The following is a 13,822-nucleotide window of genomic DNA, read 5'->3' as shown; positions in this document are numbered from 1 at the left end:
CAGCAAGAAAAAATCACCTGGGATCTAGATGAACAAGCCATAAAACTACGGAGAAATCCAAGAAAGCACCTGCAATGGCAGAGAGTAGGACGCGGCAAGGACATGAGGCTGCCCGATCCCGAGCAGCTGAATGAGACGGAGGCTACAGAAGTGGCAGACGCCTCTTAAAGAGGCCGTGTCCGGGAGTGGATTTTTGCAGTGACAGACCTGCTCTCTCTGAGCACCAGTGCTGAGTCGGCTGTGCACAATGGACATCAGGGACTTACAGGGAGACGTTGTCGGAGTGAGGGCCGAAGTGAGATTCGCTTGATACAGAAGTGTCGGAGGTATCTATTGTTCCCTGTTGAGCCCTCCCCGCTCCCAGTGCGAGGACACAGCACCGCCATTGCTGAGACATCATCAAACTGGATAACAAAGGTTGCTCCACCCAGAGGATTCCCTGAAACTCCACCTCCCCCAACTAGGGCCCCACCCAAGCCACACCCAGGTGTATCCTCTCAGGTGCTCCTTGCTGAGACCCACACTGGTAGAAGCAGCTGACCTTGGTTTCTGGTGTGGCCTTTTGAGACAACTATAAGCACAGCATCTGTGGATTGCTTGCTAAATCTTAACAGGTGGCTCCAGAGGGGTAAAGGCGTGGGCTAAATTTGGTCTACAGCTGAACCCCTCTCTTGACTGTGCCACTAGACACCTACTTCACAAATCCACACTAATAATACCCGAAGACTTAGGACCTTTGCTTAGTACATAGAAATAGACATGGAAAGGCAGCCAAAATGGGAAGACAAAGAAGCAGAAACCATATGACAGAACAGATCAAAGATCCAGATATAACGGAGTCAAGTCATCTAACAGATGCAGAGTTCAAAACACTGGTTATAAAAATGCTCAATGAACTTTTGGGAAATGTGGAGAACTCCAACAAAGAGATAAAAATAGAGATGGAGATTGTAAGAGGGAACCAGTCTGAAATGGAGAACACATTATCTGAGATGAGAAGTATATTAAATGGAATAAACAAAGGAATAAATGAAGTGAATAGAGGATCGTATGCCCTATCTAGAGGACAGGAAAGCCCATCAGGACACTCAATCAGAATGGCAAGAAAAAAAGATGCCAAGATTAGAAAAATAATTTAAGGATATGTGGGACACTATTAAGACTCCAAATATTTGTCTGCTAGGTGTAGCAGAAGAAAATCAACACATTGAAGAGCTGTTTGAAGAAATAATGATGGAAAACTTCCCTAACCTGGTAAAGGAAATGGACATAAAACCCCAGGAAGCTCAGAGAATCCCAAAAACCAGGGGTCCAAAGAGGCCCACAACAAGACACGTCATAATTAAAATGCCAAATGTTAAATACAAAGAAAAAGTTTTAAAAGCAGCAAGAGAAAAACAAATAATTACATATAAGGGAACACTCATACAACTGGCAGCTGATTTCTCAAAAGAAACTATGCAGGACAGAAGGGTTTGGCACAACACATTCGACAGGACGAAGACCCAGGATATACAACCAAGAATAATTTATCCAGCAAATAATAATTTATCATTTAGATTTGAAGGACAGATAAAGAGCGTCCCAGACAAAAATAAACTAAAGGAATTTATCACCACTAAGCCAGAATTACAGGAAATTTTGGAGGGACTTCTTTAAGCCTCTCCAAAATAAAAACAGGAATAAAGAATGGTAACAACTACATTCCTATCAATAGGTACCTTAAAGAGAAAAGAATTAAGTGCTCCAACCAAGGGATGGAGTGGCTAAAAAGATAAGAAAACAAGACCCTTACATATGAAAAGGAAGAGAATGGAAAAAGATATTGCTGTGATGGACCTAGAAGGTATTTAAGTCAGACAGAGAAAGATAAACACTATGTGATTTCACTTATATGCAGAACTTAAGGAATGAAAAGAACAAACTAATCAAAAACAGACTCACATATACAGTGGACGATTTGGTGATGGACAGAGGGGAAGGGTGTTTGGAGGGCTGGGAGAATGGAATGAAGGGTTAAAGAAGTACAAATTAGTAGCTGATGGATGGTCACAGGAATGGGAAGCACAGCATAAGGACTGCAATTAGCATTAATACATCGGCTAGGTGGAGGGTCAGGGGAAGGAGGAAGCAATTGGGGAGATCATTTTACTAACTATATACTGTACTGTATACTTGAAACTAATTAAACTTTAAAAGTAAAATAAAATAAAACTTAGGAGATTTGTCCATGAACACACACACACACACACACACACACACACACACACACACACATACACACAATTAAAAATAAAAATAACAAAAGAAAAATAGAAAAAGAAAAGGGTGAAATACATGAGGTAGAAAAATAACATATAAAACTCTTTGAACATATAAAAAAAACTTAACTGTCACACAGTCCTACTGATATCACAAATTGTTGATCTTCCGAAAATAAATTCTTTACATATCATTCTGATAAGTTTATAATTTTTCTTGTTCTAAAGTAAATTCAAGAAATGTAAAAACGATTGCTTCATGCACACAGCATAGACCTTTTAGAAGTAAATGAGAAATTTATGTCACAAGTAAGCTTTAGAGTTTTTTAAAGATAAAAGAAGAGCTCTAAAATATTGCAAGTTTCTTCTCTATAAATATAGGAGGAATAAATTGGAATTTGAAAGCATTGTAAGGTCCAATGCTGTATCACCACAGAAGTATATGACAAGAATTGAAGCAACAGAGCTAAAGTCAACACACACATAATACAGGCTACACCAGCACGTTGGGGTTCTTTTTATTTTTACAGAAAAAAGAAACACATCTGTTTTTAGGGGTTTACATTCTCTGTGATTGCTTTGATTTCAGTATATAAAACCAGGGGAAAAAACGAAAGAGTTTTATTATTGCCAAAAATTTAACAATAGAGAAAATGTGGAAGTGATTTATTTAATCACACCACAGATTCAACATCCTATTGTTCTAAAAGTTCCTTTCATTTATTCATCAATGTTATTCAACATTATTGCATGCCTGCTATGTCCCTGGCTCTCTCCTGTGGCTTGGCAATGTAATAATTCTCAGCATTATGGCAGTGACCCTCAGAAGGAACTGCTTGTGTTTATAAAATAACTGTGAGGCAGAGAGATAACAATTTTTCTTTGCATAAATGCATAAACATTGTCTGAATGGCTACCGCCACCTGCCAGATAGGTGCGACAGCCAAGCTGAGGCGACGTTTGTGTATGCTTGGCAACATTCCTCTTTGAAGCATGCCTACCCAACACATCCACCATACATGCTCCCAAATAAATCATTTTTCTTTCTCTCCTGGCCCCTTAGTTTTTCCTCAACATAGCACAAATGATCACTTATTTATTTTCATCTCTTTCTTATGAAGTTCTATATCTTTTGCTCTTTGCATAGTACCTAGAATAGGGCAAGAGAGTAATAGTGATTTGTTGAGTGAATGGATAAATGAATAAATGAATGGCAATTCACAATTACATGAACTCCCAAACCTGCCCTGGGGCAGGGAGATGAAGAAAACATATCCTATTCCCTGACCAAACAGGTATTCCCAACAGTGGACTATCTACATGACCACCTCATCTTTGAAACATGTACTGCCAAGAACAATGAGGACCCTTTCTTCACTAGAGAGAATTAAGCTCTACTGCCTTAAGGCATCTATTATATGCCTTAAGTTAACTTCTCTCTTATGCGTCTAGGATGTTCTGCATTATCCTTAGGAAATCTGAGAAGACAGTCACCCAAATTATTTTCTGTATTCAGTGGAGAAAGGCTGAGTGGAGGTATCCCCCATGGCTCTGGGGCAATCCTTCCATGCTGTAAATGCAAGTACACTGAGTAACTATAGACACAAATGTTCTTCGACTTATAATAGAGTTGTCTTGATAAACCCATTGTAAGCTAAAAATATCGTAAGTCGAAAATGCATTTAATATACCTAAACTACCAAACATAGCCGAGCCTAGCCTACCTTAAATGTACTCAGAACACTTACATTAGTCTACAGTTGGTAACTGTCTTGAGTTTCATCACGAGAGTAATTGCCTTCCTCTTTTTCCTTTCACCAGAAGCAGAGGAGCTCACCCTCGTGATTGCATGGCTGACTAGCAATTGCAGTTTGCTGCCGCTGCCCAGCATCATGAGAGTGAAGTATTGCATATGACTAGCCCTGGAAAAGATCAAAATTCAAAATTCGAAGTACGATTTCTACTGAATGCTTATCACCTTTAAACCATTATAAAGTCCAAAAATCATAGGTCAAACTATCGTTAAGTCGGGGACCGTCTGTAGTTGCTCTTCAGTCTCAGTTCCATTTCCCTATATCCTGTCTAACCCGACTGGTTTAATTCTGTATTGTTGGAAGGAACCCACATTTAACTCGATTATTTAATTCATCACTCTTAGGTAACACTTCTTCCCTCCTTAAGTCAAAAGCCTCCTTGTCAGCTTTTCTACTGCATGATAATGGGGCCCTAGGCAGAGTGAGTTCCATGCTTCTTGTCCCTTCTTAGAGAAGCTATGTTTTTCATGCAGTTTCTGATATTTCTGATATTTCTGCATTAGCCATAGAGAACAGTTAATGCCAAGAATTTCGGGAGATCAGGGAGGTGGGGGTGAACACAGAACCTGTCTATCAAGTCTGTTGCAGTGTATGCAGCAATAGGAGCTAATTTGGGGGCAGTCAGAATACCAGGTGGAGGAGGCGATAGCAGTACTGACTGTTCCCCATGCAGGGGATGCTTGCTGCCTGGCTGACTCACCATCTTATTTCCCTTTCATCATTCTTCTGAGGAAAATAGGATTCCTTTTCCTTCTGTTATGCTGCTCTTGGTAGGACCCTAAACCTCAGTGCAGCTGAGAAAAGAAGATGAAAACAAGAAGGCTCAGTCACGTTTTATGAAGCTTCGATGTAAAGAGAAAAGAACCCACTTCCTTCTGTTTCCATTAAACAAAATACAGCTCAGCAGTTTGCTTATGTTTTTCACATAGCCCTTTTGTGCTTTTGAATTTCTAAAGTTAAGATCCTCATATAAAACCCCAAATAGTATATAGAACAGCCTAGAGTGGTTTTCTAATGCCAGTTAGTTTTTCTTTGTGTTAGAGATATTTGCCATCATTGGGTTTAACATTGGGTTTAAATATGAAAGATCAGCCGTACACGAACTGCCCCCTTCCTTGAAGGCCTAAGTCTATTATGGGTGTGTTGACCACACCAAGTAGGTCCCTATTTGGTGTGAATAACTGAGAAAAATGAGATCAAGTATACTTCCACGCTTCCTGATGATTTTCCTCTTCAAAAAAACCATTAGAATAATAATGTACTTGGTTATCTAAACAGAGTTTATTAAATATAAATATATATTATAATAGCAATAAAAGCGAATACGTCTAGACTGCTTACCATGAGCAAGCAGGTACTATTTTAAGCATTTTACATATGTCAGTTCATTTAATCCTGACAAAAATCCCATGTAATAGAGGCTACTATTAATCTCATTTTGCATATAAGGAAACTAAGGCACTGAGAGATAAGTACCTTATCTACAGGCCCACAGTAAGTACGTTGAAACGGTATTTTAAAAAAGACAGGTGAAGAATAGTACTTGTTGTCACTAAATTTAGTTTTTATCACCACTTAATTAAACTTCAGCTCAGGAAAAATTTTATTTTCTTAAAAAAAAAAAAAAGTCCTTGCCATAGGCCAGACCTCCCCTCTCAGCTATTTGCAGTTTGCTTATTATAACTGGTGCGTCCTCCCGCTGACAAGTTAAATTGAAGCCTGTTCTCACTAAATATTCATGCCAAAGGTAAGGGGAAGTACTATCTGTTCATGTGGATTGTTATCTGGGGTGATTCCATACTCTTTCTGCATCAGAAATAGAAAAACTGAGACTTCTGAACTAACTCACCAAGAGCTCCCTCAAAATGGGCATTCTCGCCATTATCATCTCCCAACCCAAAAACTTTCTAAGGAACCAAGTTGCTTGTTTATTCAAATAGCTATCCTCCCTTTCCCAAGGAGTTCCTTGCTATAGAACTATACTGTTTCTGGCTAACTTCTGCTTAGCAAAGATAATTCCTTACCGGGACTTGACCCTGGAACAATTAAAAGAACCATTTAGAAAGAATGGTAGCTTGTAAATACAGTTACATACTGCTCCCCTCACTAAATGCAAGTGTTTGGGGAATTTTAAGTGAGCCTTTTACCTAAACCAATTATACAGACCACAGTCTCCAAAATAAAATTTGCTGCGTTTTCAATCCTAGGCAAATTCAAGATCACAAATGGCCTCAGATTGCACTATGGACGAAGAGGAAAATTTATAGATCCTTAGCTTGGATTATAGTTCCTACTTTCCTCCCCAAATGATGAGGCTAATTTAATTAGAGATTCTAGACTCCCAAGCCTTTAAAGCAATGGCCCATTTAGTGCTGAAAACAGGAAACAATACACCATTTCTCTTCCTTCCTTTATCCCCATCTGCCCCTCCACCCTAGGTATGGGAACATCTCACAGACAGTATTCTGGGGGTTGAAGGAATAGAGCAGGTCAGAGAAGTCTCAGACTAATCTTATATACATGGCTTGTTGTAGGGACCCACAGGTTTTTGTCTAGGAGGATACATTAAAGAGAAAAGTCAGGATGATCAGAAGCTTCGCAACATAATGAACCCCATAATCAATGACAGCTAACTGTTAGAAGCAGAGCCAAACATTTGTACCCAGGCATTCCAGCTTCAGAATCCTTGAGCTTAACCACTATATTCCAGCTGCTTCTCAGAGTAGAAGTTTTATGCTGACTGTCTTCCTCTTCCTGGCCTCAGAGATAAACAGTTAGCGAATTACTTGGGGGTTTGTAGAGAGGGTAGATTTCAGAAAACCCTGTTTTTTTTAAGGGGGGGGTGTCGTTTTGTTTTTGGAGGGGCCATTGTTTATGATACTGACAAAAGACTCCTTATAATAATTATAATGTTTGTCTACCCTTTGGACACATCGATCCGACTTTCCAGGGTAGAAGTAAACAATAGTTAAGGCCCCCATTTGTACTTACAGCTAAGACACTTTAAGAATGACGTACTGTGGGGATCATTTCATAAATTATATAAATGTCTAACTGCTATGCTGTACACCTGAAACTAATACTGAATGTCAATTGTAATTGAAAAAAAAAATGTTAGGAATCCAATGAATACCAAAAGCACCAACATAGGTCACAAATGATACAAGTAGAGCAGCATACCTGGAGGGTAATTTCTGATCCCGTTTTATCCCACTACATCCAATCAGTAAGAATTTGTTAATAGAAACATTTCAGTTTAAAGTTTTTCAATATTCCTGACATTTACTTAGACTAGCAGAACAAAGAGTAAATTTCATTGTAATCTAGGGGGTGGGGAGGTAGACGGGGTAAAGGGGGTCAAATATGTGGTGACAGAAAGAAATCTAACTATAGGAGGTGAACACACAGGGTAAACATATATATGCCTTACTGTTAAAGTATACAGCTGAAACTTATTGGATTTCGTTAACCAATGTCACCATAAAAAAAATTAATTAAAAAAATTTCATCGTAGTCTATAAAAGCAAACATGTCATTGTACCATCCCCACTGTAGAGTTTCAAACTATCAAACTCCATTCCTCCAGAAATCTAGGATAATTCTGGAGCTTTCGGAGCCTTGAATATAAACCAGAATGTAAAGAAAGCCCAAACTTTATTTACCTTACACACTAATGTGTTGCAGGTATCTGGAAGGGTGCCCGGCAGAGAGTGGCATTGAATACACTGAATGAATATTGGCAAATGAATGAGTTGGATCAACAGAGTTCTCTGGTTCCATTCCTGCTTTGAAGGAACCAGATAAGATCCTTGCTTTGATTTATTGTAGAACTCCTTCTGCTGATTGCAACCTGAAACATGGCACACAAAGGATATCTTTGTTCAAATTTACGTCTCTAACACTATTTTAGTAGCCCCAGAATGCATTGACTATGATTCCAGTATCTGACCACTGGTTGAAAGTAAAAGCCTCCACCCACCTAAAGCAAGTTCCTCAAACTCACTTGCATAGTAATCTAAGATAATGGTTAAGAATTTGGTCTTTGGGATCAGACCTAAATTCAAGCCTGGATGCCACCAATTATGAGCTATATTTTGCACCTCTCTTAATCTCTGTTTCTTCATCTTTAAAATCAAGGTAGTAATGCACCACAGAGGTATTATATGAATTGTATTAGATAAAAATCAAAAGGGTTAGCAGAGTGCCTGGCATAAAGGAAATGCTTAATAAATGGTTGGAAAGAGTGGAATGGGAACATGCTGAATACTTACTCTTTCATTCTGATGTTCAATCTCCATGTAATATTTTAAAGTCCTCATTTTGATCATTAAGAGCACACAGATTAGACAATTATCATTTTTTTTTTCAGTCTGTGTCCCTCAAAGCTCAGTGAACCTCTCAGAGAATTCTGATATCTACTAGCAATGTGCCATGGGAAACTTGGCAAGAATAGGGCTCAACACCACAGTATTGTCAGTAGTGTCATGCTCATAATATGTTTCACTAAATGAAAGAATTTATGTGGTTTCCAGAAATACTTAGCTTGTTTCTAGGTCAGGGATGCTCATCTATGCTGCTCTCAAGCTGCCTTTCCAAATAACTTGAATAAAACTGTTCTTGACTATTCCATACCCTGAAGAATCCAAACTAACGTGTCATCCTAATATCAACATGTAGAGGAACCTCTTAAGACTTTCTGGTCCCAATCAGGAATTTTGTTTCTTGTGCTGAGGGTATCTGACTTAGTCACAGAAAATATTTGTGTGCTCATTTGGTGATATGAGCCATAAAATATAAGACATGTGTTGCCTTTAATCGCATTTAATTTGCTGAAGATTATTGCTATCACCAGTAATGTGATCCTCAGAGAAGTAGATTGCTGGATTCAAGGAGGAAGGGAAATGAAGCTAAATTTTTTAAATTCATACAATGTACCAGAAGCTAGGATATTTAACTACCAGCATTTACTGAACTTAACATGTGCCAAGCTCTGTGCTAAGTGCTTTCATGCCTGTGATCTCTCATTTAATCATCACACCTATTCTTTGATGTTGGTAAAAACAGATTCCTATTTTCCAGCTGGGAAAACTGCATCACAAAAAGGATAACTTACCTAACATTCCTTATCTAAGAAGTGGCGAGTGCAGAACTTAAACCCTAAAATCTGGATCCCATGTCTAAGATTTTTCTCACTACCATTGCATATTCTCTAAGATTGACTTAAGCAGATGTTAAAATCTTGACCCTCATAATTGGACCAAGTAGGGGCATAGGATCTAATTTTCTGACTGATATACAGCAACAAGTATTATCACATAGGAGGATAACTTTATGGCCTCTCTACACCAACGAGATGAAGATGCATCCCAAATTCTCTGTCAAATGACGAATAAACTAGATCTTGATTTCTCTAGAGATCAACTGGTTTCTAAGCAAATTCTAAAATTCTGTAGTCTTTGTTTATAATTTTGTTGTTTGGTCCAATTTCAGATCAACTGGTTACATGAAGTAAGCTTTCTTTACTCATTCACCAACTTCTCCTAGCTCATGGCTTTTCCTCTAAAACCTTTCCCGGGTATTTTCATAAATAGGTTTCATAATCAGAAATATAAAGACAATCATAGCAATGCCAGTTCCACCCCCAGGACTGGCTCCTGAAGCCATGCCTCAGACCCTTCACTTGCTTTTAAGACAAGACACTAGTTCTATTTTTATGAAATTATTCTGAAGAACAGTCATTATGTTGGGAAAATTCTGCCTTATCCATCTCCATAGGTCTGCTAAATGAGGATAGCAGTTTGTGAAAAAGAAGTAGTAAGCTTTTAAAACCACCACATTTCATATAGTAGTTGGTTCTTTACATATTTCAATGGGGATGGCCTCGAAGCCAAAATTTAAAAAATATATATCCATCGGTAACTCTAATTTAATGACAAGTCTTCTCTGTAATGCTCCAAACTGTATGACATGTTCGGGGTTGGGGTGGGGGGAATCCTTATAAACATATAAATTCACATCATAAAAGCAATGTTATGAGTATTTAACTATGGGATCGTCTATCAATTGGTGGGATATTTATTTTTATGATGGGTCCCTAATCTGTGTTCCTGAGTAGGTGGTGGACTTGTGCAGCATATGGTTTCCCAACAGAGCTCTTCCGTATCCTGAGATTTGCAGTGACTTCAGCAGCTTTCACATATGCAAGTGGTGTAGGGCAACTGGAAGAGTTTCCAGGCCAGAGATGTTGGCTCTAATCCTGGTCCTGCTGGTAGAATTCACTTCATTTAAATAAATTTCCTCATCTCAAAAATGTGTGGATTTAATTTCAAAGTCCTCCAGAAGTCTCACGCTTTAGAGTCTCCTTCTTCTACTTCCCTCACCCCAGACACACAACACAGGCTTCTTCACCTCTTCTTCTTCCCATTGCAAACACCACTGGAAGCAGGGGTGCCTACTCAGGCTGGTCTGATTGTCAGACTCCAGGCCATTCATGAGGGCACTTTCAATTCTGAGTGGGGTCATCGTGCAGTGGAATGCATACTTGGGAGTGGAATGTACTTGGAAGTGGCTCTTCTTTCTTGCTCCCATCCACATAGCTGAAGTGGAAAGTTGTCCCAGGCTTGTTTTCTGCACGGGTCCGCTCTCTCTTCTCTGTCAACAGCCAAGCCTGAGACCACAGCTCCAGTTGCAGCCTAGGTTATCCTAGGCTTTGTATGGGAAACAACTGCATTCTTTCTTACAGTCTTTCTGTCCTTCTCCCTCTTGCTGTAGTTCCATTCCCCTGCAGCTGGCTGATACGATGAATTGGGTATAACTAGCTGGCGGGAAAAAAAAAATTATGTTCATATAGTCCAGTTAGCTTTACCAGAGTTCTATGGGCTGGGACCTCAAGCCCAATTGTCAAACATGTATCTTTGTCAATTTACTTTGTGTGCTTCATATAGGTACACCTTACCAGAGAGAGCAGGAGGGGGCCTAGGTGGAAGGCAGATGTTCTGAATCCCTTGTCTCTAACACTTTGTTACCAATAATACCATACCAATGAGGTGATTTGGAGAATATTCCTTGATTTCTAAAACAAATATAAACAATTTGATCAGAAGTTAGCTTATACCCTGATTAATGTAGCGTTTGCATAAAATATAAGCTCTTACCTGATGAATGTATGGCAAAAATCTGTCTGAATTAGCTCACATGAAGCTCAACTCTCTCTCTTTCTCAGAGTATCTCTACCTCTATCATTTTTTCCACTGTCTGTTTCTGTTTCCCATGCACGCACACAACAGTGTGACCATGTAGGTACACCACTGAGAGAGACTAAGTCAGCTCCTTCCCAGACAAGCCATCTGAACCAGGGAGTCTCCTTTTGTGGCCCAAAGAAGAAATAATATAATTGGTCCCAGTTTTTCCTGTCCATAGCCCACATTCACACACACCCCCAACACAGCATCTGGCTTACACAACCTAGCATTTTCCCACCCACTTGAAGCTGTGCACCTCAAATAAATTACTGCAACTATGGAGAGTGAATTCTCAAGAGCAAAGACCTGGACTGAGAAAATGTACAGGCAGGAGGCAGCTACCTTCTATGCCCGGTGGAGCTCAGAATCAAACTAAACTCCCTTCTTGCTTTTCCTTAAGGACGTGACTTATCAAAAATGAAACTTTCCCCCCCCCCAAAAAATGGAACTTTCCAGATCCTTGGCCTCTATGCTTTCATGAGTATCCTATCATTTCCACACCATTGCCTGGAGCCTAAATGCTGCTTTGGGTGTAAAAGAAAAAAATTAAGCTGAAAGAATATTTAGCAGACATCTCTTCAGGCAGTTATGAAAACTCAGCTAAAAGGATTATGTCTAGCTTCCCAGAGAAGAAAGAAGAAAGACAAAAGTATTCAAGAACTGTCAAATTCCAGAGCCCCTTTAGTAAGTACTTTCTTTCCATAGAGATAACAGATGCAGGCTATGTCAAAGATTTTTCGTTTCTCTAACTCTCTCTGAACAATTCTCCAACTCTTGCCATTAAGTGACTCTAATGTTTTCTAATGCACAAGCACATTTATAGAAATCAGATATGGGATGTTTCCGACCGTTCCAGAACCTTAATGTTGGAGCCTTGTAGAGAAAGTTTTAGCAGTCTTCTTAGTTATAATGGCTACTCTCTTATCTTTTTTTTTTTTTCCAAGAGGAAAGTGAGACCTGGGGTACAAGGACAGCCGAGTTCCAAACCCAGGCTGGAGCTGGCTCCCCATAGGGCCAGGGAAGCTGTGCCAGGGACCACCTTCTGTACTGCACCACAGCCTTGGACAGCTCTGGTGAGGGATAGTGGGAGAGAAGTCAGGAAAGAGGAAAGATGGGAACTGTGTTCCTTAGAGACTTTCCCATTTCACCTCAGGGCTGACCAAATGTACTTGGTAACACTGTATTCCTTAGAGGTACATGAGGTAAGTCTTTCTTTCTGGAGTGATCACATGTGTTCCTTAACCCATCTGGCTTCCTCAACTTCCAGGCAAACGCAAATACCTAGACCTCCTACGAGACTGGTTCCAAAGATTAAGTTTGTTATATATTGTAAAAGTATTATATATTTAGAGTAAAATCTTCAATTATGCAGAATGGTATATGATAAAAGGTCACTATCACCTGACACCCCAATTTACTGCCACCACAAGTAACCACACTTTCCAGTTTACTTTATATCCTTCAAGAAATGATTTATACATATGTAACTGAATCTATATATAATACTTTTTAAAATATTCAAATGGAAATCACACAAAGCATACTGTTCCATTGCTAGCTTTTTTTAACTTAATATATTTGGACATTTTTTTCATATCGGTACACTCAGATCTAACTCATTCTTTTTAAGAACTGAATATTGTTTGGGCAGACCATGATTCATAAGTCCTCTAATAAGTGACCACTACCTAACTTTCAGTTGTCTATTACAAGCCATGCTGCAGTTAAATTATTTGTACACATATCTTTGCATATCTGTGCAAGCATATCTTAGAAGTGAAATCCATAGCTTAAAAAGTATACACACTATAAATTTTGATAGATGAAGTCAGATTGCACTCAACAATAATAATTGAAAGTAAAGTCTTTGCTTTTCCACATCCTTTCCAATACCCAGTATTCACCAACAGGTGAAAATGGTTTTTTTATTGTTTTAATTTACAGTTCTTCGATTATAAATAAAATTGTTAATATACCCACTCATAAATCCTAAGTGCTCCCTATTTGTACACACACAGATACACACACAAAAATATATTTTCTCTGTGAACTACTTATTCATATGCTGTACTCGTCTTTTGTATTGTTCATTTACTCTTCTTGATTTGAAAGAATACATACATACACGTGAAATTACTATGTTTATCATATATAAATTTTTTCTACTTTATCCTTTGGATTTTTTTACTTTGTTTGCAGTACTATTATAATACTGAAGTTATTACATTTTTAAAAACATAACCCATTTTATTAACCTTGTGTTCTATAACTTCTAGGTTTAACCCAAGAGCTTTCCCACTACAGAATTGTTTTTTTTAAATTATTGGTATTTTCTTCTAGCATTTTATTACTTAATCCTTTAAGTACAAATGTTTTAATCATTTGGAATTTATTTTGGTGTAAGACATAAGGTAAGGATCTAGCTATATATTGTTCCCAAATTTCCAGTTGTCCAAACATAATTCATTACCTTATCTAATTTGCCTTACTGATTTCAAATACCATC

Source organism: Pteropus vampyrus, unplaced genomic scaffold, assembly GCF_000151845.1.
Source record: "Pteropus vampyrus isolate Shadow unplaced genomic scaffold, Pvam_2.0 Scaffold68, whole genome shotgun sequence".
In the NCBI taxonomy this organism is placed as follows: Eukaryota; Metazoa; Chordata; class Mammalia; order Chiroptera; family Pteropodidae; genus Pteropus; species Pteropus vampyrus.
This window is presented reverse-complemented; position numbering follows the sequence as displayed.